The following is a 26,439-nucleotide window of genomic DNA, read 5'->3' on the forward strand; positions in this document are numbered from 1 at the left end:
TCCACTAAATGATGTAGAAATTGGTCATAAGCAAAGTTTAGACATGGAAAATTTGATCCACAGGCATCAGTCTTAATAGCATGTAACCTACAATGACTTTGTAAAAAGTGAAGAAAAAACAAGAATGTCACATTTGCCCTGTTATGATGAAAAATATTACAATAAGTAAAACTTAACTGGAAAAAGAAGTTGGAAAATTACTAACCTGCTAGATTAAAAAGTTATTAAACTGAAGGCCTTCAGTCTTGTATATTTGCTTCATTAAAATGCCTGAAATCGACATAGTTAAAATGTTCTATTTTACAAACTGGAAGTTACAATATAGGGGTTTATATTTCTATGCAGTCAAAAGGTGCACAATATATGTCAACTCTGAAAATGTTTCAGGTTGAAAGAGTGATTTTAAAATTATGAGTAAGGAAAAGATTAATCCATTAATTCTATTTTGGCACACAATATTGGGACTTACCATGGCTATGTTCTACTAGTGAACAATTATAATAAATAAAATATATGTCAAATTGTGTTTAGGAATCACAGTAAAATGAATACTTTCCTTTAGAGAAGTTGGAAAGGATTTTCATTTATAAATCTTATTTATCACATTATCCTCCTGAAGTGGAATTATTTATTATATATATTCATTTTAAAAGACAGAGGATTAAAAAATATTAATGGCATCAAATCTGTGTCAGCATGTAGAGTCTAATCTTTAATTTGTAACCCCAGTTCCACTACAGTAAGCTGCTTTCTGTTGAAAAGTTATTTGCATAAGTTATTTTCTGCCAACACAATGGCTCATGACTGTAATCCCATCCCAACCCTTTGAGATCCCAAGGTGGGAGGATCGCTTGAGCCCGGGAGTTTGAGGCCAGCTTGGGCAAGTTGGTGAGACCCTATGTCTAAAAGAATAACCTAACTGGGTGTGGTAGTGTGCGCCAGTAGTCCGAGGTGTTCTGGAGGCTGAGGCAGGAGTATCTCTTGAGCCCAGGGTTTGGAGGCTGCAGTCAGCTATGATTGTGTCACTGTACTCCAGCCTGGATAACAGAGCGAGACTTCATCTCTTAAAAACAAAAAAACAAACAAAAAGCCCCAACTATCTATCTATCTATCTATCTATCTATCTATCTATCTATCTATCTTTCTTTTTTTCCCCTGATTTACTACTATTGCATGTTGTCATTGTATAATCACTGTAAACTTCACATTTCTTACTACTTGTCAAGAAGCATATAGCAACACGCAGGGCTTGATGAAATAGTTTTACTATGAGAGACATGCAGTATTCAGTCCTTGTCTACACATTTGGTATTATTTATATGGAATTCTTGAAGTTATATTTTATTGTATATGGTATTCTCTTCATGTTTTAAAAACTTTACTGAGTTATAATTGATATAAAAATTGCACCTATCTAGTGTAGACATTTTGATGAGTTTGAGTATATGCATACACCCATGATATCATGACCACAATCGATGTACTAAACATATCCATCACTTCCAAAAATGTCCTTGCATACTTTAATTTTGTATTTTGTGCTAAGAATGCTGAAGATGAGAATGATCCTCTTAACATATTTTCAAGTGCACAATGATGTATCATTAACTATGGGTACTATGTTATACAGCATATCTCTAGAACGTATTCATCTTTCATTACTGGAACTTTGTATTCATTGAGCAACAATTCCCCATTTCTCTCTTTCCCCAGACCTGTGGCAACCACTATTCTATTCTCTGGTTTTATAATTTTGACTATTTTATTTATTTATTTGAGGTGGAGTTTCTCTCTGTTGCCCAGGCTGGAGTGCAATGGTGTGATCTTGGCTCACTGCAACCTCCACCTCCCAGGCTCAAGCAGTTCTTGTGCTTCAGCCTCCTGAGTAGCTGGGATTACAGGTGCGTGCCACCACACCTGGATACTTTCGTATTTTTTTTAGTAGAGATGGGGTTTCACCATGTTGGCCAAACTGGTCTTGAACTCCTGAACTCAAGTGTTCTGCCAGACTCAGCCTCCCCAAGTGTCGGCATTACAGGCGTTAGCCCACCTATTTTAGCTATTTTAGATTCCTCATATAAGTAAGTGGAATCATATAGTGTTTGTCATTCTGTGACCGTCTTATTTAACATAGCATAATGTCCTGTGGGTTCATTCATGTCTCAAATAGGATTTCCTTCTTTTTCAAAGCTAAATAGTGTTCCAATATGTTTATATGCTACATTTTCTTTATGAGTTAATGTCATTGAACTTTTGGGTTGCTTCCAAACCATGAATATTGTGAATAATGTTGGAATTAACATGGGGCTGCTGATATCTCTTCAAGGTCATGGCTTTAATTTTTTTTTGGATATGTAGCCAGATGTTGTATTACTGGATCATATGGTAGTTCTATTTTTAATTTTTTGTGGAGCCTCCATACTGGTTTTCATAATGGCTGCACCATTCTCCATTCCCACCAATAGTGTACAAGAATTCCAACTTCTCCACATCTTTGCCAGTGCTTGTTATCTTTTGCTTTTGTTTGTGGGTGTGGGTTTGTTTTTTTAAATAAAACCCATTATTTTATTTTGTGAGGTGATATCTCATTGTGGTTTTGATCCTGCATTTTTCTGATGATTAATGATATTGAGTACTGTTCCTTATACCTGGTGGTCATTTGTATGTTTTCTTTGGACAGAAGTTTATTCAGGTCCTTTGCCCATTGTTTAATCAGGTTATTTGTTTTGTTTTGTTTTTGGCTGTTGAGTTATAGAAGGTCCTTTTGACATTTTGGATATTAATTCTTTGTCATATAGATCTTTTGAAAATATATTCTTCTATTCCATAAAACAATGGCTTAAATTTTAGGATATTACAGGAACTATGAAGAAAGTTTCAAACCTTCTGTTTTATCTAAGTATACATATGGAAGCTGTAGTACCCATTGTTGGTTCAACACAGGGAAACAACTCTCCAGTTGGGGAGAGCTGACCTCAGTTAGGATGTGTTTGTTTCCTGCTATCAATGCCTTCTTGTCAAAGACCATTGTGAACACACCAGCAATTGAACAAATAAGAATTATTACACATTGCAGTGAGGGAGAATGCGCACCGTGGGGAGCCATGGAACATCTCTTTAGGAGGTTGTTAAAGCACTTATAAGACATTGGCGTGTTTTGGGAATTTGGGGGAAGTTGTAGGACGTGTGCCTTCGATCTGGTTTAGATATGGTCCGGAAGTAGGCATAATACTATGATTGTGTATCTTAGTAAGTCTTATCTAGGGCACAGGAAGACCAGAAGATTCCTAAATCTGTCATTAGTTAAGAAGCAGCAGCCATTCACACTAGCCCAATAAGGGCATATTCAATCTTTCTTTCTTCTTTTTTTTTTTTTTGACTTGGAAGGGCTTACATTTTGTTGGTGTTCACACATGATTATGAAGTAGTGTTGGTTTTGTCTTGATGCATAATTGTCTCACAGTGGTCCTGTATTACACTGATGTCCTTTTAAAGTGATTATATTGAACAGAAGAATTCCAAGGCTAGCTGATAGTACTAAGCCAACTCTTTAATGTTACTGGCTGCTCTCCCCTTTCTTATTCTTTATGTGATTAATTTATGTTAGGCGCATTATATCTTACTCAGACTATAGCCAGAAGCAAGCATTGGAATCATAAATGTCTGCACAAGACAAATATATATATATTTTGTAGTGAATTAAGTTGTCATGGTAAGGTTGAGAAGAACCATCTATGCAGAATATCTATTCCAAATGATTGTTGTTTATAGATATTAATATAAATAGAAAATATAAGAATATATGTAACTACATATTATGTATAAATTATGTATGATTGTGTATATTATGTATTTCAAGATGTATGTATATATTCCTTGACACGTATATTTTACACACACAAACATGTCAATGATTATGTACACACATGAAGAAATATATACAAATATATACACCAACATGTGTGTATGTATGTATATATTATTATTATTATTTTTATTAATAATAAATAATTTTTAATTACAAATTTTGTAACATATGTTTAAAAATTTTACACTTTCATTTTAAGTACTCCTTGAGTCATATTCTACCCTTTTTTATTCATTTTTCAGTATTTTAAAATGAATACTATCATTCCTTTATGGCTCAAGTATTTTGGGAAGAGGACATTTTGCCTTTAATTTCCAGAATAAATTTTTTCTAGGTTTTCTTTTTTATACTAAAATAACATTTTACATTGATAAATAACACATATATCTCAATGAATTTTCACAAAGTAGACATGCCTCCAAAATTAGCACTCGATTCAAAAATAGAACATAAGGAGCAGTCACAAACTCTCTCTTGATTCCTTCTAGTTATTTTCCTGCTTATTTTGACTTATAATGTCCTTGCTTATTATTGTTCAAAATTGAAAGTTACAGGCTATCTTGGAGATATTGCAGGTTTGGTTCTGACTTACATTTGGTTCTAGACTAATGTAAGTCACACAAACTTTTTGGTATCCCAGTGCATACCAAAGTTTTGTTTACACTATACTATAGTTTATTAAGTGTGCAATAGTGCTATGGCTAAAAATAACAATGTATAAACCTTAATTTAAAATACTTTATTACTAAAAAATGATAACTATCATCTCAATTTTCAGTGAGTTGTAATCATTTCCCGATAGATGCCCTTGCCTGATGTTGATGGCTGCTGACTGATCAAGGTGGTGGTTGAAGGTTGGGGTGGCCGTGGCAATTTCTTAAAATAAGACAGTGATGAAGTTTGCTGCGTTGGTTGACTCTTCCTTTCGTGAAAGATTTCTCTGTAGGATGCAATGCTGTTTAATAGCATTTTACTCACAGTAGAACTTATTTTAAAATTGGACTCAATCTTCTCCAATCCTGCCCCTGCTTTATCAACTAAGTTTATGTAATATTCTGAACTGTTTTTTTTTTTTTTTTTTTTTTTTTTTTTGTAATTTTAACAGTATTCACAGCATCTTTACCAGGAGTAGATTCCATCTCAGGAAACCAACTTCTTTGCTCATCCATGAGAAGTAGCTCCTCATCCATTCAAGTTTTATTATGAGGTTGCAAAAATTCAGTCATATCTTCAGGCTCCACTCCTAATTCTAGTTCTCTTGCCATTTCGACCACATCTGTAGTTATTTTCTCCACTAAAGTCTTGAATCCCTCAAAGTCATTAATGAGGGCTGTAATTAACTTTTTCTGAGTTCCTGTTAGTGTTGATATCTTAACCTCTTCCCATGAATCGTGAATGGTCTAAATGACATGTAGAATGGTGAATTCTTTCCATACTGTTTTCAATAGACTTTGCCCAGGTCCAGTAGAGGAATCACTATTTGTGGCAGCTATATCCTTACAAAATGTATTTCTTAAGTAATAAGACTTTAAAGTCAAAATATCTCCTTGACTAGGCTGCAGAATGGATGCTGTGTTCGCAGGTAGGAAAACAGCATTAATTTCCTTGCACATCTCCATTAGAGCTCTTGGGTGACCAGGTACATTGTCAGTGAGCAGTAATATTTTGAAAGGAATCTTTTTTTCTGAGCAGTAGGTCTCAATGGTCAACTTCAAATATTTAGTAAACCATGTTATAAATAGTTATATTTTCATCCAGACTTTGTTGTTACATTTCTCATCACAGGCATAGTAGATTTAGCGTAATTCTTAAGGGCCCTAGCATTGTCAGAATGGTCACTGAGTGTTGGCTTCAATGTAAAGTCACTAGCTGTGTAATAAGCATTAACAAGAGTCAGCCTGTCTTTTAAAGCAAGACATTAACATTGGGTTGAATGATAGTTCTGTTTTTACTTTTTTTGATGTTTGACCCAGCAATCTCACTAATGGGTATCTACCCAAAGGAATATAGATTATATAAAAAAGACACTTGCACTTGTGTATTTATTGCAGCACTATTCACCATAACAAAGTCGTGGAACCAATCTAAATGTTCACCAACAGTTCACTGGACAAAGAAAATGTGGTATATATACACCATGGAATATTATGCAGCCATAAAAAGAATGAAATCATGTCTGTTGTAGCAACATGGAGGAACTGGAGGCCATTATCCTATGTGGAATAACCCAGAGGTGAAAAATAAAATGTTGCGTGTTCTCCCTTATAAGTAGGAGCTAAATAAATGGTACAGTTGGACATAAAACGATGAAGAAAATAGACTCTGGGGACTCCAAAATGGGGGATGGGGACAGAATACCTACTAGATACAATGTCCAATATTTGAGTGATGGGTACACTAGAAGCCCAACTCCCAGCATCATGCATTTAATTCCCATGTAACAATCAAGCATGTGTACCCCTGAATCTAAAATAACAATTTAAAAAATCCTATGCATGGATTTCCCCTCTCTAGCTGTGAAAGTCTCTAGCTGAGTCCTAGATGGCATATTCTAGTAAAAGGCTGTTTTATCTACATTGAAAATCTGTTGTTTAGTGGAGCAGTCTTCATCAATTATTTTAGCTAGATCTTACAGATCACTTATTTCAGCTTCTACATCAGGACTTGCTGCATCACCTTGCATTTTTGTTTCGGAGATATCTTCTTAAGTTCTCACGAACCAACATCTCTGTTAGCTTCACTTTTCTTCTTCACTTTCTTATCATTCTCAGTCTTCATAGAAATGAAGAAAGTTAGGACTTTTTTCCAGATTAAGCTTTGGCTTAAGGGAATGTTATGGCTGGTTTGATTGTCTATCCAGACTGAGGAAACCTCCATATCAGCAATAGCTTGTTTGCTTTTATGTTATGGGGCCACTGATTTTTATTCTTGGGTAATGTTGCTAAAATGTCCATACTACCCAAAGCAATAGGCAGATTCAGTGCAATCCCTATCAAAATTCCAATGGCACTCTTCACAGAAATAGAAAATGCAATGCTAAATTTTGTATGGAAGCATGAAATAACCTTGAGTAGCCAAAGCAATACTGAGGAAAAAAGTTAGAGGCCTCATATTTCCTGATTTAAAATTGTATTTAAAAAACATAATATTCAAAACAGCATGGTACTGTCATAAAAAAAAAAAAAAAAAGACATGTAGACCAATAGAACAGAACAGAGAGCCCAGAAATGAATCCAAACATATACAGTCAACAGATTTTCAACAAGTTCACCAAAAGGACACAATGGAGAAGGATAGTCTTTCCTTTCTGTCAGGTTTTGCTGCTCATATTTTGCAGTTCTGTTGTTTGGGGCATACCCATTTAGGATTATTACATCTTGCTGGATTGATACCCTTTATCATTAATGCCCTTCTCATTCTCTGATAAATATCTTTGTATTATCTGATACTAATATAACAATTTCTACTTTCCTTTGATTTATGTTTGCATGATAAGCTTTCTTCAATATTATTGCTTTCAGCCAGCCTAGGCAATTGTCTTTGATGTGAAATTATTTTTAACAGAATATAGCTTTGTCAATTTTTAAATCCACTCAATCTATAATTTCCCCTGTTCATACCATTTATATTTAATGTAACTATTGGTGTTACATCTACCAAGTAATTTTTTGTTTTGCTTTTAATTTTTATTTTCCTTTTTCATGCTTTTGTAGAAATTGCCAGAATAATATAGTTTTTTATTGTGGTGGCGATTCAAGAATATATACTTGTAGAGCTCTTTTAGTGGTTACTCTAGATATTACATTACATGTACATAACTTTTCAAAGCCTACTGTCATCATTTCACCGTGTTAAGCAAAGTATTTAAACCTTAATTTGTTTCTAAATGTATGTTGAGGAAATATTTAAGGCAATTATAAATGGGCTAAAGGAACACAAAAAAATAAGTGTTATAATTTTTGCTTCAATCTTCAAATTAATTTGGAAAACTCAATATGAAAAGGTAAACTTTTGTAATTACCTGTACTTTCCCCTCTGTGTTTTTCTTCATTCTGGGTGTTTCAATCCTTCGTCTTTTATTTTTACCTTTTTGCTTAGAGAAATTTATTTAGTCATTCTCTTAGTATAGGTTTATATGAGACAAATGTTCTTAGTTTCCTGATCTGAGAATATCTTGATTATCTCTTCATTTTTGAAGGATATTTTTTAAACTGGATTTTCATAGAATTCTAGATGTATGAGTCTTTTTTCTCATCATACTTATGTTATGACATTTCCTTTGATCTTCATGTTTTCTTATGAGAAATTTGCTGTCATTTGAATTGTTTTTTTTTCCCCCTAATGCGTAAGTTGTCATTTCTCTCATTACTTTCAAGATTTTAAGAATTTCTTTTAGTTTTCAGAAATTGAGCTATGATGCATTTTGGTGTGAAGTTTTGTTTTTTTTTTTTATAGTTTCAATAGTTTCTAGCTTCTTAAATGAATAGGTTTATGATTTTATCAAATTTGGTAAATTTTCATCCACTATTTCTTGTGAATACCTTTTCAACTCTAGCCTCCATCTGTCTCTGGGATTCTAATGACACAACCGATATAATTTTTGTTATAGTACCTTAGGTCCCTGAAGCTCTGTACATTTTTGGTCATTGCCTCTCTACATTTTTTGTAAGTTTCCTCAATTTTCAGGTTGGGTAATTTCTATTTTTCTGTCTCCCATTTCAATATTTTCTCCCCTAACCCCATTCTGTGGTTGAGCCTTTCCACTTAGATTTTTATTTTGGTAGCTTTGCTTTCATGTGTTATTCATTATATGTCACTGGAATCCTCAATAGGTGAAGCACAGGGCTGACTTTCACTGCCATGGAGGGTGGTGCTTCATCACTACAAGGAGGGACTGCAATCTCAGCTCTGCGCTGGACCCTGTTGACACTGTGCCTGTTGGTAGTTCCAGGTTGCTATCTTCTCAAAACCATTTACAATGCATAGAAGTCAAAAGAAAACCAGGGAACTAACTTTTTATTTTTTATTTTTATTTTTCTTTTTTTATTTTATTTTATTTTTTTTTAGTTTTCAGTATTGAATTAGTATTAAACCTTTTTTTAAAATTAAGCACTCACAAATCACCATATGTCACATCACTCATTTTAACAGTAAAGGAGCATAATGCCAATAAGAATGGAACTCACATTTAATTATTAATCACTTTGTAATGTAGTACTGCTTTCACATGTTAACACAAAGCTCCCCAAGGAGGTGTTTTTCTTTTCTTTTTTTTTTTTAAAAATTTATTTGTTATTATTATACTTTAAGTTGTAGTGTACATGTGCATAACGTGCAGGTTTGTTACATATGTATACTTGTGCCATGTTGGTGTGCTGCACCCATCAACTCATCATTTACATCAGGTATAACTCCCAATGCAATCCCTCCCCCCTCCCCCCTCCCCATGATAGGCCCCTGTGTGTGATGTTCTCCTTCCTGAGTCCAAGTGATCTCATTGTTCAGTTCCCACCTATGAGTGAGAACATGCGGTGTTTGGTTTTCTGTTCTTGTGATAGTTTGCTAAGAATGATGGTTTCCAGCTGCATCCATGTCCCTACAAAGGACGCAAACTCATCCTTTTTGATGGCTGCATAGTATTCCATGGTGTATATCTGCCACATTTTCTTAATCCAATCTGTCACTGATGGACATTTGGGTTGATTCCAAGTCTTTGCTATTGTGAATAGTGCTGCAATAAACATACGTGTGCATGTGTCTTTATAGCAGCATAATTTATAATCCTTTGGGTATATACCCAGTAATGGGATGGCTGGGTCATATGGTACATCTAGTTCTAGATCTGTGAGGAATCGCCATACTGTTTTCCATAATGGTTGAACTAGTTTACAATCCCACCAACAGTGTAAAAGTGTTCCTATTTCTCCACATCCTCTCCAGCACCTGTTGTTTCCTGACTTTTTAATGATCGCCATTCTAACTGGTGTGAGATGGTATCTCATTGTGGTTTTGATTTGCATTTCTCTGATGGCCAGTGATGAGCATTTTTTCATGTGTCTGTTGGCTGTATGAATGTCTTCTTTTGAGAAATGTCTGTTCATATCCTTTGCCCACTTTTTGATGGGGTTGTTTGTTTTTTTCTTGTAAATTTGTTTGAGTTCTTTGTAGGTTCTGGATATTAGCCCTTTGTCAGATGAGTAGATTGCAAAAATTTTCTCCCATTCTGTAGGTTGCCTGTTCACTCTGATGGTAGTTTCTTTTGCTGTGCAGAAGCTCTTTAATTTAATGAGATCCCATTTGTCAATTTTGGCTTTTGCTTCCGTTGCTTTTGGTGTTTTAGACATGAAGTCTTTGCCCATGCCTATGTCCTGAATGGTACTACCTAGGTTTTCCTCTAGGGTTTTTATGGTATTAGGTCTAACATTTAAGTCTCTAATCCATCTTGAATTAATTTTCACATAAGGAGTAAGGAAAGGATCCAGTTTCAGCTTTCTACTTATGGCTAGCCAATTTTCCCAGCACCATTTATTAAATAGGGAATCCTTTCCCCATTTCTTGTTTCTCTCAGGTTTGTCAAAGAGCAGATGGCTGTAGATGTGTGGTATTATTTCTGAGGACTCTGTTCTGTTCCATTGGTCTACATCTCTGTTTTTGTACCAGTGCCATGCTGTTTTGGTTACTGTAGCCTTGTAGTATAGTTTGAAGTCAGGTAGCGTGATGCCTCCAGCTTTGTTCTTTTGACTTAGGATTGTCTTGGAGTTGCGGGCTCTTTTTTGTTTCCATATGAACTTTAAAGCAGTTTTTTCCAGTTCTATGAAGAAACTCATTGGTAGCTTGATGGGGATGGCATTGAATCTATAAATTACCTTGGGCAGTATGGCCATTTTCACGATATTGATTCTTCCTATCCATGAGCATGGTATGTTCTTCCATTTGTTTGTGTCCTCTTTTATTTCACTGAGCAGTGGTTTGTAGTTCTCCTTGAAGAGGTCCTTTACATCCCTTGTAAGTTGGATTCCTAGGTATTTTATTCTCTTTGAAGCAATTGTGAATGGAAGTTCATTCATGATTTGGCTCTGTGTTTGTCTGTTACTGGTGTATAAGAATGCTTGTGATTTTTGCACATTAATTTTGTATCCTGAGACTTTGCTGAAGTTGCTTATCAGCTTAAGGAGATTTTGGGCTGAGACAATGGGGTTTTCTAAATATACAATCATGTCATCTGCAAACAGGGACAGTTTGACTTCTTCTTTTCCTAACTGAATACCCTTGATTTCTTTCTCTTGCCTAATTGCCCTAGGCAGAACTTCCAACACTATGTTGAATAGGAGTGGTGAGAGAGGGCATCCCTGTCTTGTGCCAGTTTTCAAAGGGAATTTTTCCAGTTTTTGCCCATTCAGTATGATATTGGCTGTCGGTTTGTCATAAATAGCTGTTATTATTTTGAGGTACGTTCCATCAATACCAAATTTATTGAGCGTTTTTAGCATGAAGGGCTGTTGAATTTTGTCAAAAGCCTTTTCTGCATCTATTGAGATAATCATGTGGTTCTTGTCTTTGGTTCTGTTTATATGCTGGATTATGTTTATTGATTTGCGAATGTTGAACCAGCCTTGCATCCCAGGGATGAAGCCCACTTGATCATGGTGGATAAGCTTTTTGATGTGTTGCGGAATCCGGTTTGCCAGTATTTTATTGAGGATTTTTGCATTGATGTTCATCAGGGATATTGGTCTAAAATTCTCTTTTTTTGTTGTGTCTCTGCCAGGCTTTGGTATCAGGATGATGTTGGCCTCATAAAATGAGTTAGGGAGGATTCCCTCTTTTTCTATTGATTGGAATAGTTTCAGAAGGAATGGTACCAACTCCTCCTTGTACCTCTGGTAGAATTCAGCTGTGAATCCATCTGGCCCTGGACTTTTTTGGTTGGTAGGCTATTAATTATTGCCTCAATTTCAGAGCCTGCTATTGTTCTATTCAGGGATTCAACTTCTTCCTGGTTTAGTCTTGGAAGAGTGTAAGTGTCCAGGAAATTATCCATTTCTTCTAGATTTTCCAGTTTCTTTGCGTAGAGGTGTTTATAGTATTCTCTGATGGTAGTTTGTATGTCTGTGGGGTCGGTGGTGATATCCCCTTTATCTTTTTTAATTGCGTCGATTTGATTCTTCTCTCTTTTCTTCTTTATTAGTCTTGCTAGTGGTCTGTCAATTTTGTTGATCTTTTCAAAAAACCAACTCCTGGATTCATTGATTTTTTGGAGAGTTTTTTTGTGTCTCTATCTCCTTCAGTTCTGCTATGATCTTAGTTATTTCTAGCCTTCTGCTAGCTTTCGAATGTGTTTGCTCTTGCTTCTCTAGTTCTTTTAATTGTGATGTTAGAGTGTCAATTTTAGATCTTTCCTGCTTTCTCTTGTGGGCATTTAGTGCTATAAATTTCCCTCTACACCCTGCTTTAAATGTGTCCCAGAGATTCTGGTATGTTGTATCTTTGTTCTCATTGGTTTCAAAGAACATCTTTATTTCTGCCTTCATTTCGTTATGTACCCAGTAGTCATTCAGGAGCAGGTTGTTCAGTTTCCATGTAGTTGAGCGGTTTTGATTGAGTTTCTTAGTCCTGAGTTCTAGTTTGATTGCACTCTGGTCTGAGAGACAGTTTGTTATAATTTCTGTTCTTGTACATTTGCCAAGGAGTGCTTTACTTCCAATTACGTGGTCGATTTTAGAGTAAGTACGATGTGGTGCTGAGAAGAATGTATATTCTGTTGATTTGGGGTGGAGAGTTCTATAGATGTCTATTAGGTCTGCTTGCTGCAGAAATGAGTTCAATTCCTGGATATCCTTGTTAACTTTCTGTCTCGTTGATCTGTCTAATGTTGACAGTGGAGTGTTGAAGTCTCCCATTATTATTGTATGGGAGTCTAAGTCTCTTTGTAAGTCTCTAAGGACTTGCTTTATGAATCTGGGTGCTCCTGTATTGGGTGCATATATATTTAGGATAGTTAGCTCTTCCTGTTGAATTGATCCCTTTACCACTATGTAATGGCCTTCTTTGTTTCTTTTGATCTTTGATGGTTTAAAGTCTGTTTTATCAGAGACTAGTTTGCAACCCCCGCTTTTTTTTGTTCTCCATTTGCTTGGTAAATCTTCCTCCATCCCTTTATTTTGAGCCTATGTATGTCTCTGCGTGTGAGATGGGTCTCCTGAATACAGCAGACTGATGGGTCTTGACTCTTTATCCAGTTTGCCAGTCTGTGTCTTTTAATTGGAGCATTTAGTCCATTTACATTTAAGGTTAAGATTGTTATGTGTGAACTTGATCCTGCCATTATGATATTAACTGGTTATTTTGCTCATTAGTTGATGCAGTTTCTTCCTAGCCTCGATGGTCTTTACATTTTGGCATGTTTTTGCAATGGCTGGTACCGGTTGTTCCTTTCCATGTTTAGTGCTTCCTTCAGGGTCTCTTGTAAGGCAGGCCTAGTGGTGACAAAATCTCTAAGCATTTGCTTATCTGTAAAGGATTTTATTTCTCCTTCACTTATGAAACTTAGTTTGGCTGGATATGAAATTCTGGGTTTAAAATTCTTTTCTTTAAGAATGTTGAATATTGGCCCCCACTCTCTTCTGGCTTGGAGAGTTTCTGCCGAGAGATCTGCTGTTAGTCTGATGGGCTTCCCTTTGTGGGTAACCCGACCTTTCTCTCTGGCTGCCCTTAAGATTTTTTCCTTCATTTCAACTTTGGTGAATCTGGCAATTATGTGTCTTGGAGTTGCTCTTCTCGAGGAGTATCTTTGTGGCATTCTCTGTATTTCCTGGATTTGAATGTTGGCCTGCCCTACTAGGTTGGGGAAGTTCTCCTGGATGATATCCTGAAGAGTGTTTTCCAACTTGGTTCCATTTTCCCCCTCACTTTCAGGCACCCCAATCAGACGTAGATTTGGTCTTTTTACATAATCCCATACTTCTTGCAGGCTTTGTTCATTTCTTTTTCTTCTTTTTTCTTTTGGTTTCTCTTCTCGCTTCATTTCATTCATTTGATCCTCAATCGCAGATACTCTTTCTTCCAGTTGATCGAGTCGGTTACTGAAGCTTGTGCATTTGTCACGTATTTCTCGTGTCATGGTTTTCATCTCTTTCATTTCGTTTATGACCTTCTCTGCATTAATTACTCTAGCCATCAATTCTTCCACTTTTTTTTCAAGATTTTTAGTTTCTTTGCGCTGGGTATGTAATTCCTCCTTTAGCTCTGAGATATTTGATGGACTGAAGCCTTCTTCTCTCATCTCGTCAAAGTCATTCTCCGTCCAGCTTTCATCCGTTGCTGGCGATGAGCTGCGCTCCTTTGCCGGGGGAGATGCGCTCTTATTTTTGGAATTTCCAGCTTTTCTGCCCTGCTTTTTCCCCATCTTTGTGGTTTTATCTGCCTCTGGTCTTTGATGATGGTGATGTACTGATGGGGTTTTGGTGTAGGTGTCCTTCCTGTTTGATAGTTTTCCTTCTAACAGTCTGGACCCTCAGCTGTAGGTCTGTTGGAGATTGCTTGAGGTCCACTCCAGACCCTGTTTGCCTGGGTATCAGCAGCAGAGGCTGCAGAAGATAGAATATTTCTGAACAGCGAGTGTACCTGTCTGATTCTTGCTTTGGAAGCTTCCTCTCAGGGGTGTACTCCACCCTGTGAAGTGTGGGGTGTCAGACTGCCCCTAGTGGGGGATGTCTCCCAGTTAGGCTACTCAGGGGTTAGGGACCCACTTGAGCAGGGAGTCTGTCCCTTCTCAGATCTCAACCTCCGTGTTGGGAGATCCACTGCTCTCTTCAAAGCTGTCAGACAGAGTCGTTTGCGTCTGCAGAGGTTTCGGCTGTGTTTGTTATTGCCCTGTCCCCAGAGGTGGAGTCTACAGAGACAGGCAGGTTTACTTGAGCTGCTATGAGCTCCACCCAGTTCGAGCTTCCCAGCAGCTTTGTTTACCTACTTAAGCCTCAGCAATGGCGGGCGCCCCTCTCCCAGCCTCGCTGCTGCCTTGCTGGTAGATCACAGACTGCTGTGCTAGCAATGAGGGAGGCTCCGTGGGTGTGGGACCCTCCCGGCCAGGTGTGGGTTATGTTCTCCTGGTGTGCCTGTTTGCTTAAAGCGCAGTACTGGGGTGGGAGTTACCCGATTTTCCAGGTGTTGTGTGTCTCAGTTCCCCTGGCTAGGAAAAGGGATTCCCTTCCCCCTTGCGCTTCCCAGGTGAGGCAATGCCTCGCCCTGCTTCAGCTCTCGCTGGTCGGGCTGCAGCAGCTGACCAGCACCGATCGTCCGGCACTCCCCCGTGAGATGAACCCAGTACCTCAGTTGAAAATGCAGAAATCACTGGTCTTCTGTGTCGCTGGCGCTGGGAGTTGGAGACTGGAGCTGTTCCTATTCGGCCATCTTGCTCCGCCCTCTTTATTTTGTTTTTAAAAAATATTTATTTATTTATTTGTTTGTTTGTTTATTTTGAGACGGAGATTCACACTGACTGGATTCACTCCAGGAGATTCACTCTGGAGATTCACTCCAGGCTGGAGTACAGTGGCATGATCTTGGCTCACTGCAACCTCTGCCTCAGAGGTTTCAAGGGATTCTCCTGCCTCAGCCTCCCAAGTAGCTGGGATTACAGGTGCATACCACCACACTCAGCTAATTTTTTTGTATTTTTAGTGGAGATGGGGTTTCACCATGTTGGCCAGGCTGGTTTCAAACTCCTGACCTCAAGTGATCCATCCACTTCGGCCTCCCAAAATGCTGGGATTACAGGCGTGAGCCACCAGGCCCAGCGTGAACTAGTCATCACTCAAGTCCTTATGTCACTGGTTAGTCTACCTTCTTGTTTCCATTTCTCCAAAATTTTTTGTTTTTATTTTTCTGTTATATTTCCAGGATTTCTTAGCTTTAAGAGAGAAGAACTTGGAAGAATGAGACTATTCCATTTTGGCTGGAACTTGGCTGGAATCTGATCTTATTCATTTTTAATTTCAAAAATTTCTAAAATAAACTTTTTTTTTTTTTTTTTTTTTTTTTTTTTTTTAGAGCAGTATTAACTTCAGAGAAAAGATGAGAAGAAAGTACAGAATCTTTCAATTTACCACTGTCCTTATGGATGCACAGCCTCGCTGACTATCAGGTCTCACATGTTTGTTTCAATTAATGAATCTATATTGACACATCATCACTCAAATTTTCATAGTGTACCTTAGGGTTCGCTTCTAGTGCTGTGTGCCATGTGGGTTTGAACAAATGTGTAATGACAAATACCCACTAATAGTATCATACAGAATAGGTTCACTGTTCTAAAATTCCTTTGTGCTCTACCTAATCATCCCTCCCCACCAACCAAATCCTTGACATTTACTTATTCTTTTACAGTCTCTATAGTTTTGCCTTTTCCAGAGTGTGTTATAATTGGAATCTTGAAGTATGTAGCCTTTTCAGATGGCTTTTCTTCCCATTTAGTATGTGTTTAAGATTCCTTTATGTCTTTTAATGGTTTGATAGCTCATTTCTTTCTATCACTGAATAATAATCTATTGTCTGGCTGTACCACAGTTTATTTAGCCATTTACCTACTGAAGAATGTGTTGGCTGCTTCTAAGATTTGGCAGCTATGAATTAAGCTGCCATAAATATTTCTACATAGGTACTTGTATGGACATAAGTTTTCAGCTCTTTTCAGCAAATACCAAGGAACACAATTGCTGGATTATATGGTAAGAGTATGTGTAGTATTGTAAGCAACTGCCAGCTTATCCTCCAAAGTTGATCTATTATTTTGCATTTCTACCAACGAGGAATAAGAGTTCCTGTGGCTCCTCATCTTTACTTCAATTGCAGTTGTCAGTGTTTGGGTTTTGACTATTCAAATCACTGTGTAATAGTATTTTATTTTTAATTTGCAATTCCTTAATAATATATAAGGGTTAATTTTTTTAGAGCAGTATTAGGTTCAGAGAAAAGATGAGAAGAAAGTACAGAATTTTTCAATATGCCACTGTCCTTATGGATGCACGGCCTCCCTATCAGGTCTCATGTTTGTTTGACATATGTCTTATTTGCTTGACATATATCTTATTAGATGAGATGTCTGTTTAGGTTTTTGTTTCTTTTTAAAGTCTGGTTGTTCATTTTATTATTGTTGAGTTTTAGGAGTTGTTTACATATTTTGGTCCTTTATCATATAGGCCTTTTGCAAATATTTTCTTTTAATCTGGGTTTATCTCTTCATACACTTGACAATGTCTTTCACAGAGAAGAAATTTTTAGTTTAATTAAATCCAGTTTATCAATTATTTATTCACGGATCATGCCTCTGGGGCTCTACTAAAAAGTCACTGCCATAGCTAAGGTCACTTAGATTTTCTCCTATGTTCTCTTCAAGTAGTTTTATAGTTACGTATTTTACATTTTGGTCTATTATTAATTTTAAGTCAATTTTAAGTGAACTATTATGTTCTGTGTCTAGATTTATTTTTTTTTATGTTTGGATATCCAGTTGTCCCAACACCATTCATTGAAAAGACTATCTTTACTTCATTGTATTTCCTATGCCATTTTGTCAAAGGTAGTTTATTTATATAGATCAATTTCTGTGCTCTTTATTGTGTTCCATTATTCTATTTGTTTACCCTTTAGCCAATACCACATTCTCCTAATTACTGTAGCTTTATAGTTCAGTCTTGACATCAGGTAGTGTCAGTCCTCCAACTTTGTATTTCTCTTTTAGTATTGTGTTGTGTTGCCTATTCTTGGTCTTTTGCCTCTCCATATAAACTATAGAATTTGTTTGTCGATATTTGCAAAATAACTAAGTGGGATTTTGATGGGAACTATCTTGAATCTATCTTGAATCTATTAATCAAGTTGGAAATAACTGATGTCTTAATGATATTTAGTGTTGCTATCCATAACATGGAATAGTTCACTTAGTTCTTAATTTTTTTTCATCAATTTTGTAGTTTTTCTCACATAGATCTTGTATATATTTTTGCTAGATTTGTATCTAGCAAATCTATCTAGCAAATCTATCTATTTTGAGTTTTGGATGCTAATGTAAATGTCATTGTTTTTACTTCACATTCCCTTCCTTCATTGCTGGTATGTAGAAAAGCAATTGACTTTTGTATGTTTACCTTCTATCCTGCGACCTTGCTATAATTGTATTTTAGTTCCAGAGGGGTTACTCATCTATTCCTTCAGAATTTCTACATAGACAATCTTTTTATCTATGAACAAAGACAGTTTCTTTTCATCCCAATCGACTGTACCTTTTCTTATTGCATTGGCTAGGACTGGTAGTGTGATGTTGAAAGGAGTGGCTATCTGTGCGTTGTTCCTGATCATAGCATGAAAAGGTCTAGTTTTTCAAAACCTATGTATGATGTTAGCCCTAGATTTTTTTAAAATAGATATTCATTATCAAGGTGAGAATGTGGCCTGCTATTCTTAGTTTGCTGAAAATTTTTATCGTCATCATTATTATTACTCAAAGTGGGTGTTGGCCAGGCACGGTGACTCATGCCTATAATCCTAGCACTTTGGGAGGCCGAGGTGGGTGAATCACCTGAGGTTAGGAGTTCGAGACCAGCCTGGCCCACATGGCAAAACCTAGTCTCTACCAAATATATGAAAATTAGCAGGATGTGGTGGTACATGCCCGTGATCCCAGCTACTCGGGAGTCTGAGGAAGGAGAATCACTTGAACCTAAGCTGAGATCACACCACTGCACTCCAGGCTGGGCAGCAGAGCAAGACTCCATCTCAAAAAAAGAAAAAAAAAAAAAAAAAGAAATGGGTGTTGGATTTTTTTCTTTTTTCTTTGTTTTTTTTTGAGACAGAGTCTTGCTCTCTCACCCAGGCTGGAGTGCCGTGGCGTGATCTTAGCTCACTGCAACTGCCGCCTCCTGGGTTCAAGCGATTCTCCTGCCTCAGCCTCCTGAGTAGCTGGGATCACAGGCACCCACCACCATACCCGGCTAATTTTGTATTTTTAGGACAGACGGGGTTTTGCCATGTTGGCCATGCTGGTCTCAAACGCCTGACCTCTGGTTATCCACCCACTTCAGCCTCCCAAAGTGCTAGAATTATGTGTGTGAGCCACTGAGCCGGGCCAGATTTTTTCAAATGCCTTTTCCACATCTATTGAAATGATCTTGTGATTCTTTTCCTTTAGACAATGTGATGATTACATCAATTGATTTTCAAGTGTTGAGTTACCTTTGCACACCTAGGATAAACTTCACTTGGTTGTAATGTATAAAAAATAAAATAATTTGTATAAAATATGTAAATAGTTTGTATAAAGTAATGTATCAAAATAATTATTTTTATACATTGTTGAATAAGATTTGCTAATATTTTGTTGAGGATTTTTCATCTAGCTTTATAGAAAAAGAAGTATTCCCTGTGCTTCTATCTCTTGAAAGAGATTGTAGAAAATTAATATAAATTATTTCTTAAATGTTTAGTAGAATTTACCAGTGAATCCATCTGGGCCCGGTGCTTCCTGTTGTAGGAGGTTATCGATTCAATGTCTTTAATAGATGTATTTCAATGGCTTTATATATGTATATACACACACATCCATTTATTTATGTCTTTGTTAATTTCACTAATCATTTTCTGAAGCTTTCTAGATGCAGATATTACTCATATATTTTACAACTTTTAAAAAATATTTCATGTTTTTGATGCTTGTGTAAATTCCATTTTTATTGCATATTCCTGTTATCCATTGTTGTTATGTAGAACTAAATTAAATTTTAAATATTGAGCTTCCATCTTCATGTTATCAAATTCACCCATTAATTCTAGTAGCTTTTTTCACATATTACTTAGAATTTTTTCTGTGTATTATCACGTGTTTTGAAGATTTAAAAAATTTGTTTTTTTTTTTTTCTTAATTCTGCCTACCAGTTATTCCTTTTCCTTGTGGTACTGCACTGACTAGAACCTGCAGTACAATATTCAATAAAAAGTGTGAAATAAATTGTCAATAAATATTTATTTCTTGAGATTTCAGAGAGGATGCATTCAATTATTCACCATTAAGTCTGACGTTATCTGTAGATTTTGTTCAATGCCTTTTAATAATTTAAGAAAGTTTTCATCTGTTCTTGGTTATTTCTTGCTAATAAAAATATTTACATTTGTAAATTTTTAAAAGCACTGTTAAAGAAAGGTCTGTAAAGTTTCTTTTAATCACTTTTTATTTTTCTACAGGCCACAAAGTTTTATAGGTTATGACTTTATCATTATTTGTTTAAAATTATTTCTAAATTCTTAGAATTGCTTCTTTGACTGAGGGAATATTTAGAAGTGAGTTATTTAATATCTAAAAACTTGAGAAATTGTCTAGATATTTCTGATACTGATTTATATTTTAATTTTATTGGATCCAAATAACTTGCTTTCAGTGACTTAAATATTTTTAGAGAATTGAGGCTTGGCCTAAAATAAGGTATATCTTAATCATTGTTCTTTGTGGATTTCAAAAATGTGTTTATTTCATCTTGGTGGATTGCATGGTATAACTGTAAATTATTTCAAGTTGATGGATAGTGTTTAATCTTCTGTGTTCTTGCTAATTTTCTGTCACTAATACTATTTCTGTGGATAATTGCTCTCAGTTTGAGAAACAGTTCTTGACTTGCTAATGAGCCTTAATAAGACTGAATGCTTAATCAGGGCACCAGGTTACCCTGGGACCTGAGCTGCCCATGAGTAACTGGGTGCTATCTGACCTACGAAGCTTATGGTGGCGAATGCACAACAGGATTTCACCATCAGATGGAAGCTGTGTAAACATGACTAGGCTTTTGACTGTGCCTGAAGGCAGTATTAAGTTACATGATGAAGTGGCCCAAATGCCCACAGTCTCAATTCCTATTTATATTAGTTCGTTCTCACACTGCTATAAAGAAATCACTGAGACTGGGTAAGTTTTAAAGAAAAGAGGTTTAATTGGCTCACAGTTGGGCAGGTTGTACAGGAAGCATGGCTGGGGAGGCCTCAGGAAACATTCGATCATGGTGGAAGGGGAAGGGGAAGTAGGCATGCTTTACATGGCAGGAGCAGGAGGAAGAGAGAGGAGGAGGAGATGCTGCTCACTTTTAAACAACCAAATCTCACGATAACTATCACAAGAACAGCACTGAAAGGGAAATCTGCCTTTCTGATCTAATCACCTCCCACCAGGCCCCACCTCCAACATTAGAGATTACAATTTGATACGAGATTTGAGTGGGGACACAGACGCAAACCGCATCGCTGCTGCACTATCTTCTGTCTTCCAGCCCAAATGTGGCAGGGGCCAAGTGGTGGCACTTTGCTCTCAGTAAAGTGTTTAAATCTCCATTTATAGTTAATTGTTTCCTCCACATTTCAGTTTTTCATGCATTTTACAGCTTTATGCACATTTGGATTTATATTGCCTTCTTGATGAATTGACACTTTTATCATTATGAAATGTTTCTGCTTATTCCTAATATTATTTCTTATTATCGTGGTTTGCCTTCTTAGTTTTTAATGTACACATTTAGTTTATTTATGATTAGCATTTGGATGATATATTTCTCTTTGTTCTCTTAATCAACCCATGTCTCTGTGGGCATATAATTGGGTCTTGGTTTTTTATCCAATCTCACATTATCTGTCTTTTAGAAAAATGTACTGTACAATAGCATACATAAGATAAAATTTACCACCGTAACTATTTTTAAGTATACAATTCAATGCTATTAATTAAATTCACAATGTTACGCAACAAATCTCTAGAATTGTTTTATATTGGAAAACTGAATCTGTATACCCATTAAATACTAATTTCCTTGATGGCCTTCCCCAGCCCTTTCCAACCATCTTTCCACTTTTTGTTTCCGTGCTTTTGACTACATTAGATATTTTATATGAGTGCAAACATACATGATTTATTTCATGTCTGGCTTATTTCAGTTAGCATAGTGTCCTCAAGATTCAACCTTGTTTTAGCATGTAATAGCGTTTCCTTCTTTTTTAATGCTGCATAATATTCTATTGCATATTCCACATTTTATTCATCTATTCACCCAGATGGGCATTAGGGTTGCTTCCACCTCTTGGCTATTGTTAATTATGATACAAAGAATATTGGTGTGCAGATAACCTCTTCAAGATTCTGCTTTGAATTGTTTTGGATGCATACCCAACAGTGGGGTTTTTAAATCATATAATAATTCTGTATTTTATATTATTCTATTTTTATGTGATTTTTTGTATGAACCTCTCTACTATTTTTTGTAATGGTTGCATCATTTTAAATTTCCACCAAACAAGGATTCCAGTTACTCCACGTACACGCCAACATTTGCTGTTTCTTATTCTTTTGATAGAAGCCATTCTATAGTGTTTAAGGTTTTGATTTGCATTACTCTTATGATTCTACAGCTGACCATGTCTCATGTAATAGACTGGAAGTCACAGTTCCACCTTTACTGGAACTGCCCTGAATCCAGATGAGAACTTTAGGGTAATTTCTGCCATACTCTTGTGTGCTTTCTTGACCTTCAATCTCTTGCAAAATCCCTCTTCTGTTCTAAGATTTTAAAAATATACCTGTTATTTTCCATCTGTATATCTTCTTTGGTAAGATTCGAAAATTTTGTTCATTTTTAAATTGGGTTGTTTCTTATTTTTGAGTTTCAAAAGCTTTTTATATACTCTAGTTAAGTCTTTTATAAGATGTGTGATTTGCAAATATTTTTCCCTGTCTATAGCTTTTTTTTCATTCTTTTAACAATGTCTTTCTTTGAGCTAATTTTTTTCACTTAAATGAAGTCCAACTTATTATTTTTCTCCTGTATGGATTATGCTTTTGCTCTCATATCTAAAAACTCATCACCAACACCAGGAATACAGAGGTTTTTCTCCTGTGTTTCATTTTAGATATTTTGTGGTTTTATGTATTACCTTTAAGTCTATGATTTCTTTCCACAGTTGTGCAAGGTGTGATGTCTGTATTGAGATTCATCTTTTTGCCTACGGACAAATTGTTCTATCACCATCAATTGAAATGACGACCATTTCTTATGAAATGACAACCCTTTCTCCATTGAATTGCCGTTGAATCTTTTTCAAAAATCAGCTGAAGGTCTATTTCTGGGCTCTCTTTTCTGTTTCATTTGTCTGTATGTCCATTTTGTTTTGCCAATATCATTCTACCTTCTTTATGGTAGCTTTAGAGGGAAATCTTGAAATTAGATAAGGCAATTTCTCCATCTTGGTTCTTTGTTCTCAAAATTTTCATGGGTATTTTATGTCCCTCACCACAGGCATACGTTATTTTATTGTGCTTTACTGAATTGCAATTCACACCTGTGCCAAGCAAGTTACCTGTGCCACTTGTACAACAGCAAGTGCTCGTTTTGTATCTGCGTTTGCATTTTTTAGCAATAAAGCGTTTTTTAAACTAAGGTTGAATATTTTTAGACATAATTTGCTTTACATATTCAATGAACTATAATATAGTGTAAACGTAACTTTTATATGCACTGGGAAACCAAAAAATATGTATCACTTGCTTCACTGAAATATTTGCTTTATTGCAATGGTTTGGAAATAAGCCTGCAGCATCTCTGAGGTCTGTGTTTTAAAATCTTTATATGACCCTTGATGAGCACATTAAATGATAATACTTATGTGTTCAATTTTGAAGTAGTAGTTTTTAACTATTAATATTTCTTTCACTTTGTTATCTTTATTTTTGCCTTCTTAAATTCTTACTAGTTGATATTGGAAGTCCTGGAAATAGCTTCTCTGTTTCTTATTTATTCTTTCAGATCTTCCACTTTTAAAACACTTTTGTGTTTAATTCACAGAAACTTTCTTAGCTTTGATGTTCAACCTCACTAATTAATCCTTCAGCTATAGCCAGACTCTTATTCAGGATAATGATTTACTTAAGAATCAACAGTTATATGATCATTTATATGATCTATAATTGATTCATTTTATACAATTTTCTGTCTTTTCTTCACTAAGAACTCTGTGCTCTTCACCACGCGCTAGCATTGTCACACAGTGGTAAAGCACATTGCTTCTCTCCTGGGCTCTTACACTCATTCAGTGTGTCATCTTTGGAGAGTTACTCAATCTCTTTTTCTTGAAATGAAAAATAACTTTTCTGAGGATAAAAATGTTACAAAAAACATACAAAATGCTTTGGACAATGCTAGGCATTTGATAAGCCCTCATTAAGCATTAGAAAATTATAGAATTGGTTTCTTATTACACTCAATCCCTACTCCTTGTAATACCTATTTTTATTTTTCTAAAGATATTAAATATACTTATATTAAGATCTTGTTTTATTCACACATCATGCGGTTTGTATATGTGTTCTCTCCAAATCTCATGTTGAAACGTGGTCCTCAGTGTTGGAGGTGAGGTGTGGTGGGAGATGTTTGGGTGATGGGGTGGATCCCTCATGGCTTGGTGCTGTCCTTGCAATGGTGAGTGAGTTCTCCTGAGATCTGGTCATATAAAAGTGTGTGGCACTTCCCCCTGACCCCCACTCTCCTTCTTGCTTTTGCTTTCACCATGTGCAAGTTCCTGCTTCACCTTCTGCCATGAGTTTAAAAAAAACTCCCTAGGCCTAGCCAGAAGCAAAGCAGATGCTGGTCCCATGCTTGCAGAGCCTGCAGAACGATGGGCCAACTAAACCTCTTTTTTAAATAAATTACCCAGTCTCAGGTAGTTCTTTATAGGAACACGAGAACAGCCTAATACAACACATTATGTTCATAGTTTTCTCAGGAGTAATTTGAGAAATCACTCCTTTTATTTGCTGAATTCGTTATTGTCCCTTCTTGGTGTAGATACCTCGGAAGTTAGATTTATTATTATTATTATTATTATTATTATTATACTTTAAGTTCTAGGGTACATGTGTATAACGTGCAGGTTTGTTACATATGTATACTTGTGCCATTCTTAGCAAACTATCACAAGAACAGAAAACCAAACACCGCATGTTATCACTCATAGGTGGGAACTGAACAATGAGATCACCTGGACTCGGGAAGGGGAACATCACACACCAGGGCCTATCATGGGGGGGCGGGGGAGGGATTGCATTGGGAGTTATACCTGATGTAAATGACGAGTTGATGGGTGCTGACGAGTTGATGGAAGTTAGATTTTTATTGTGGACTTGCCATCGGAGTGGAGATTGTGTCAGACCTTTTGTTACCTCTGTTTTGCATTCAGTCTGGGAGAATGCATTGAATTTACCGTAGTAGCTTACGTTAGTTTCAGGGGAATAATGGGATGAGATTTGCCTCCAGTCTGGGTGATGAGCAGATAGCCTTCTGAGCCTGTGTGCTCCGTTTCTTTCTGCCATTTCCAGTCATAGGCAGTATTGCCCTGTTTCTTTCTACCCAGTTCACAGACTGTTCCAGCTTAAAATCAGAGATCTCTCTTGACATTGGTTTGCCTTGGGAGAGAAATGGTGGGTTTAGTAGGATAGACCTCTGGCTGCATCTGTAGACATAGGCCAGTTACGGTCCCTGTAGAATTTCATGGCATCACCTGCTGTTTCTGGATGCCGTCACAATAAGATCATGAGCATTGTTAGTACCCAATTTGTGATAGTTTAGAACTCTTATCCCTGGAGGTGTGGTCTTCCTCACTGGCTTCTTGTCTGCTTTCAGTCTCTTAGCTCTTTTTCCTCAGTTTTACATGTTGAGAGAGAAATGCTAAATGTCTCTGAATAGGTATGACTGCATATATGTATGTATAAAAAATTTATTAGTGCTTCATTATATTTTGTGTGGCATGTAAGCCTACGGTCATGTCTAATTTATCTCGACTAAAAATGCATGCTTTTTTCTAAATAGAAGCAATTAATATAGTGTTAATAATGCTAAAGTTATATATATATATATAACTTTATATATATATATACACTAAAATGTACTCTTCATTTTGGCCGGGCGCGGTGGCTCAAGCCTGTAATCCCAGCACTTTGGGAGGCCGAGATGGGCGGATCACGAGGTCAGGAGATTGAGACCATCCTGGCTAACAGGGTGAAACCCCGTCTCTACTAAAAAATACAAAAAAATTAGCCGGGTGCGGTGGCAGGTGCCTGTAGTCCCAGCTACTCGGGAGGCTGAGGCAGGAGAATGGCCTGAACCCGGGAGGCAGAGCTTGCAGTGAGCTGAGATCCGGCCACTGCACTCCAGCCTGGGCTACAGAGCAAGACTCCATCTCAAAAAAAAAATAAATAAATAAAATAAAATAAAATAAAATAAAATAAAATAAAATGTACTCTTCATTTTTATTTTATTTCATTTTATTTTTATTTACATAGGTTTTTGGGGAGCAGGTGGTATTTGGTTACATGAGTAAGTTCTTTAGTGGTGATTTGTGAGATTTTGATGCACCCATCACCCAAGCAGTATACACTGAACCCAATTATAGCCTTTTGTCCTTCACTTCCTTCCTACCCTTTTCCCCTGAGTCCCCAAATTCCATTGTGTCATTCTTACGCCTTTGCATCCATAGCTTAGCTCCCACTTATGAGT

At 36.4% G+C, this 26,439-nt stretch overlaps 1 protein-coding gene across 1 annotated transcript in view; it reads left to right on the forward strand.

Annotated features, from left to right (window-relative positions):
- The window catches only part of ADAM18 (ADAM metallopeptidase domain 18), a 151,754-nt gene that overhangs the window by 1,404 nt on the left and 123,911 nt on the right, over positions 1 to 26,439 (forward strand). The window lies entirely within an intron of this gene.

The sequence above is a fragment of the Macaca mulatta genome, chromosome 8 (assembly GCF_049350105.2).
Source record: "Macaca mulatta isolate MMU2019108-1 chromosome 8, T2T-MMU8v2.0, whole genome shotgun sequence".
Classification (NCBI taxonomy): domain Eukaryota; kingdom Metazoa; phylum Chordata; class Mammalia; order Primates; family Cercopithecidae; genus Macaca; species Macaca mulatta.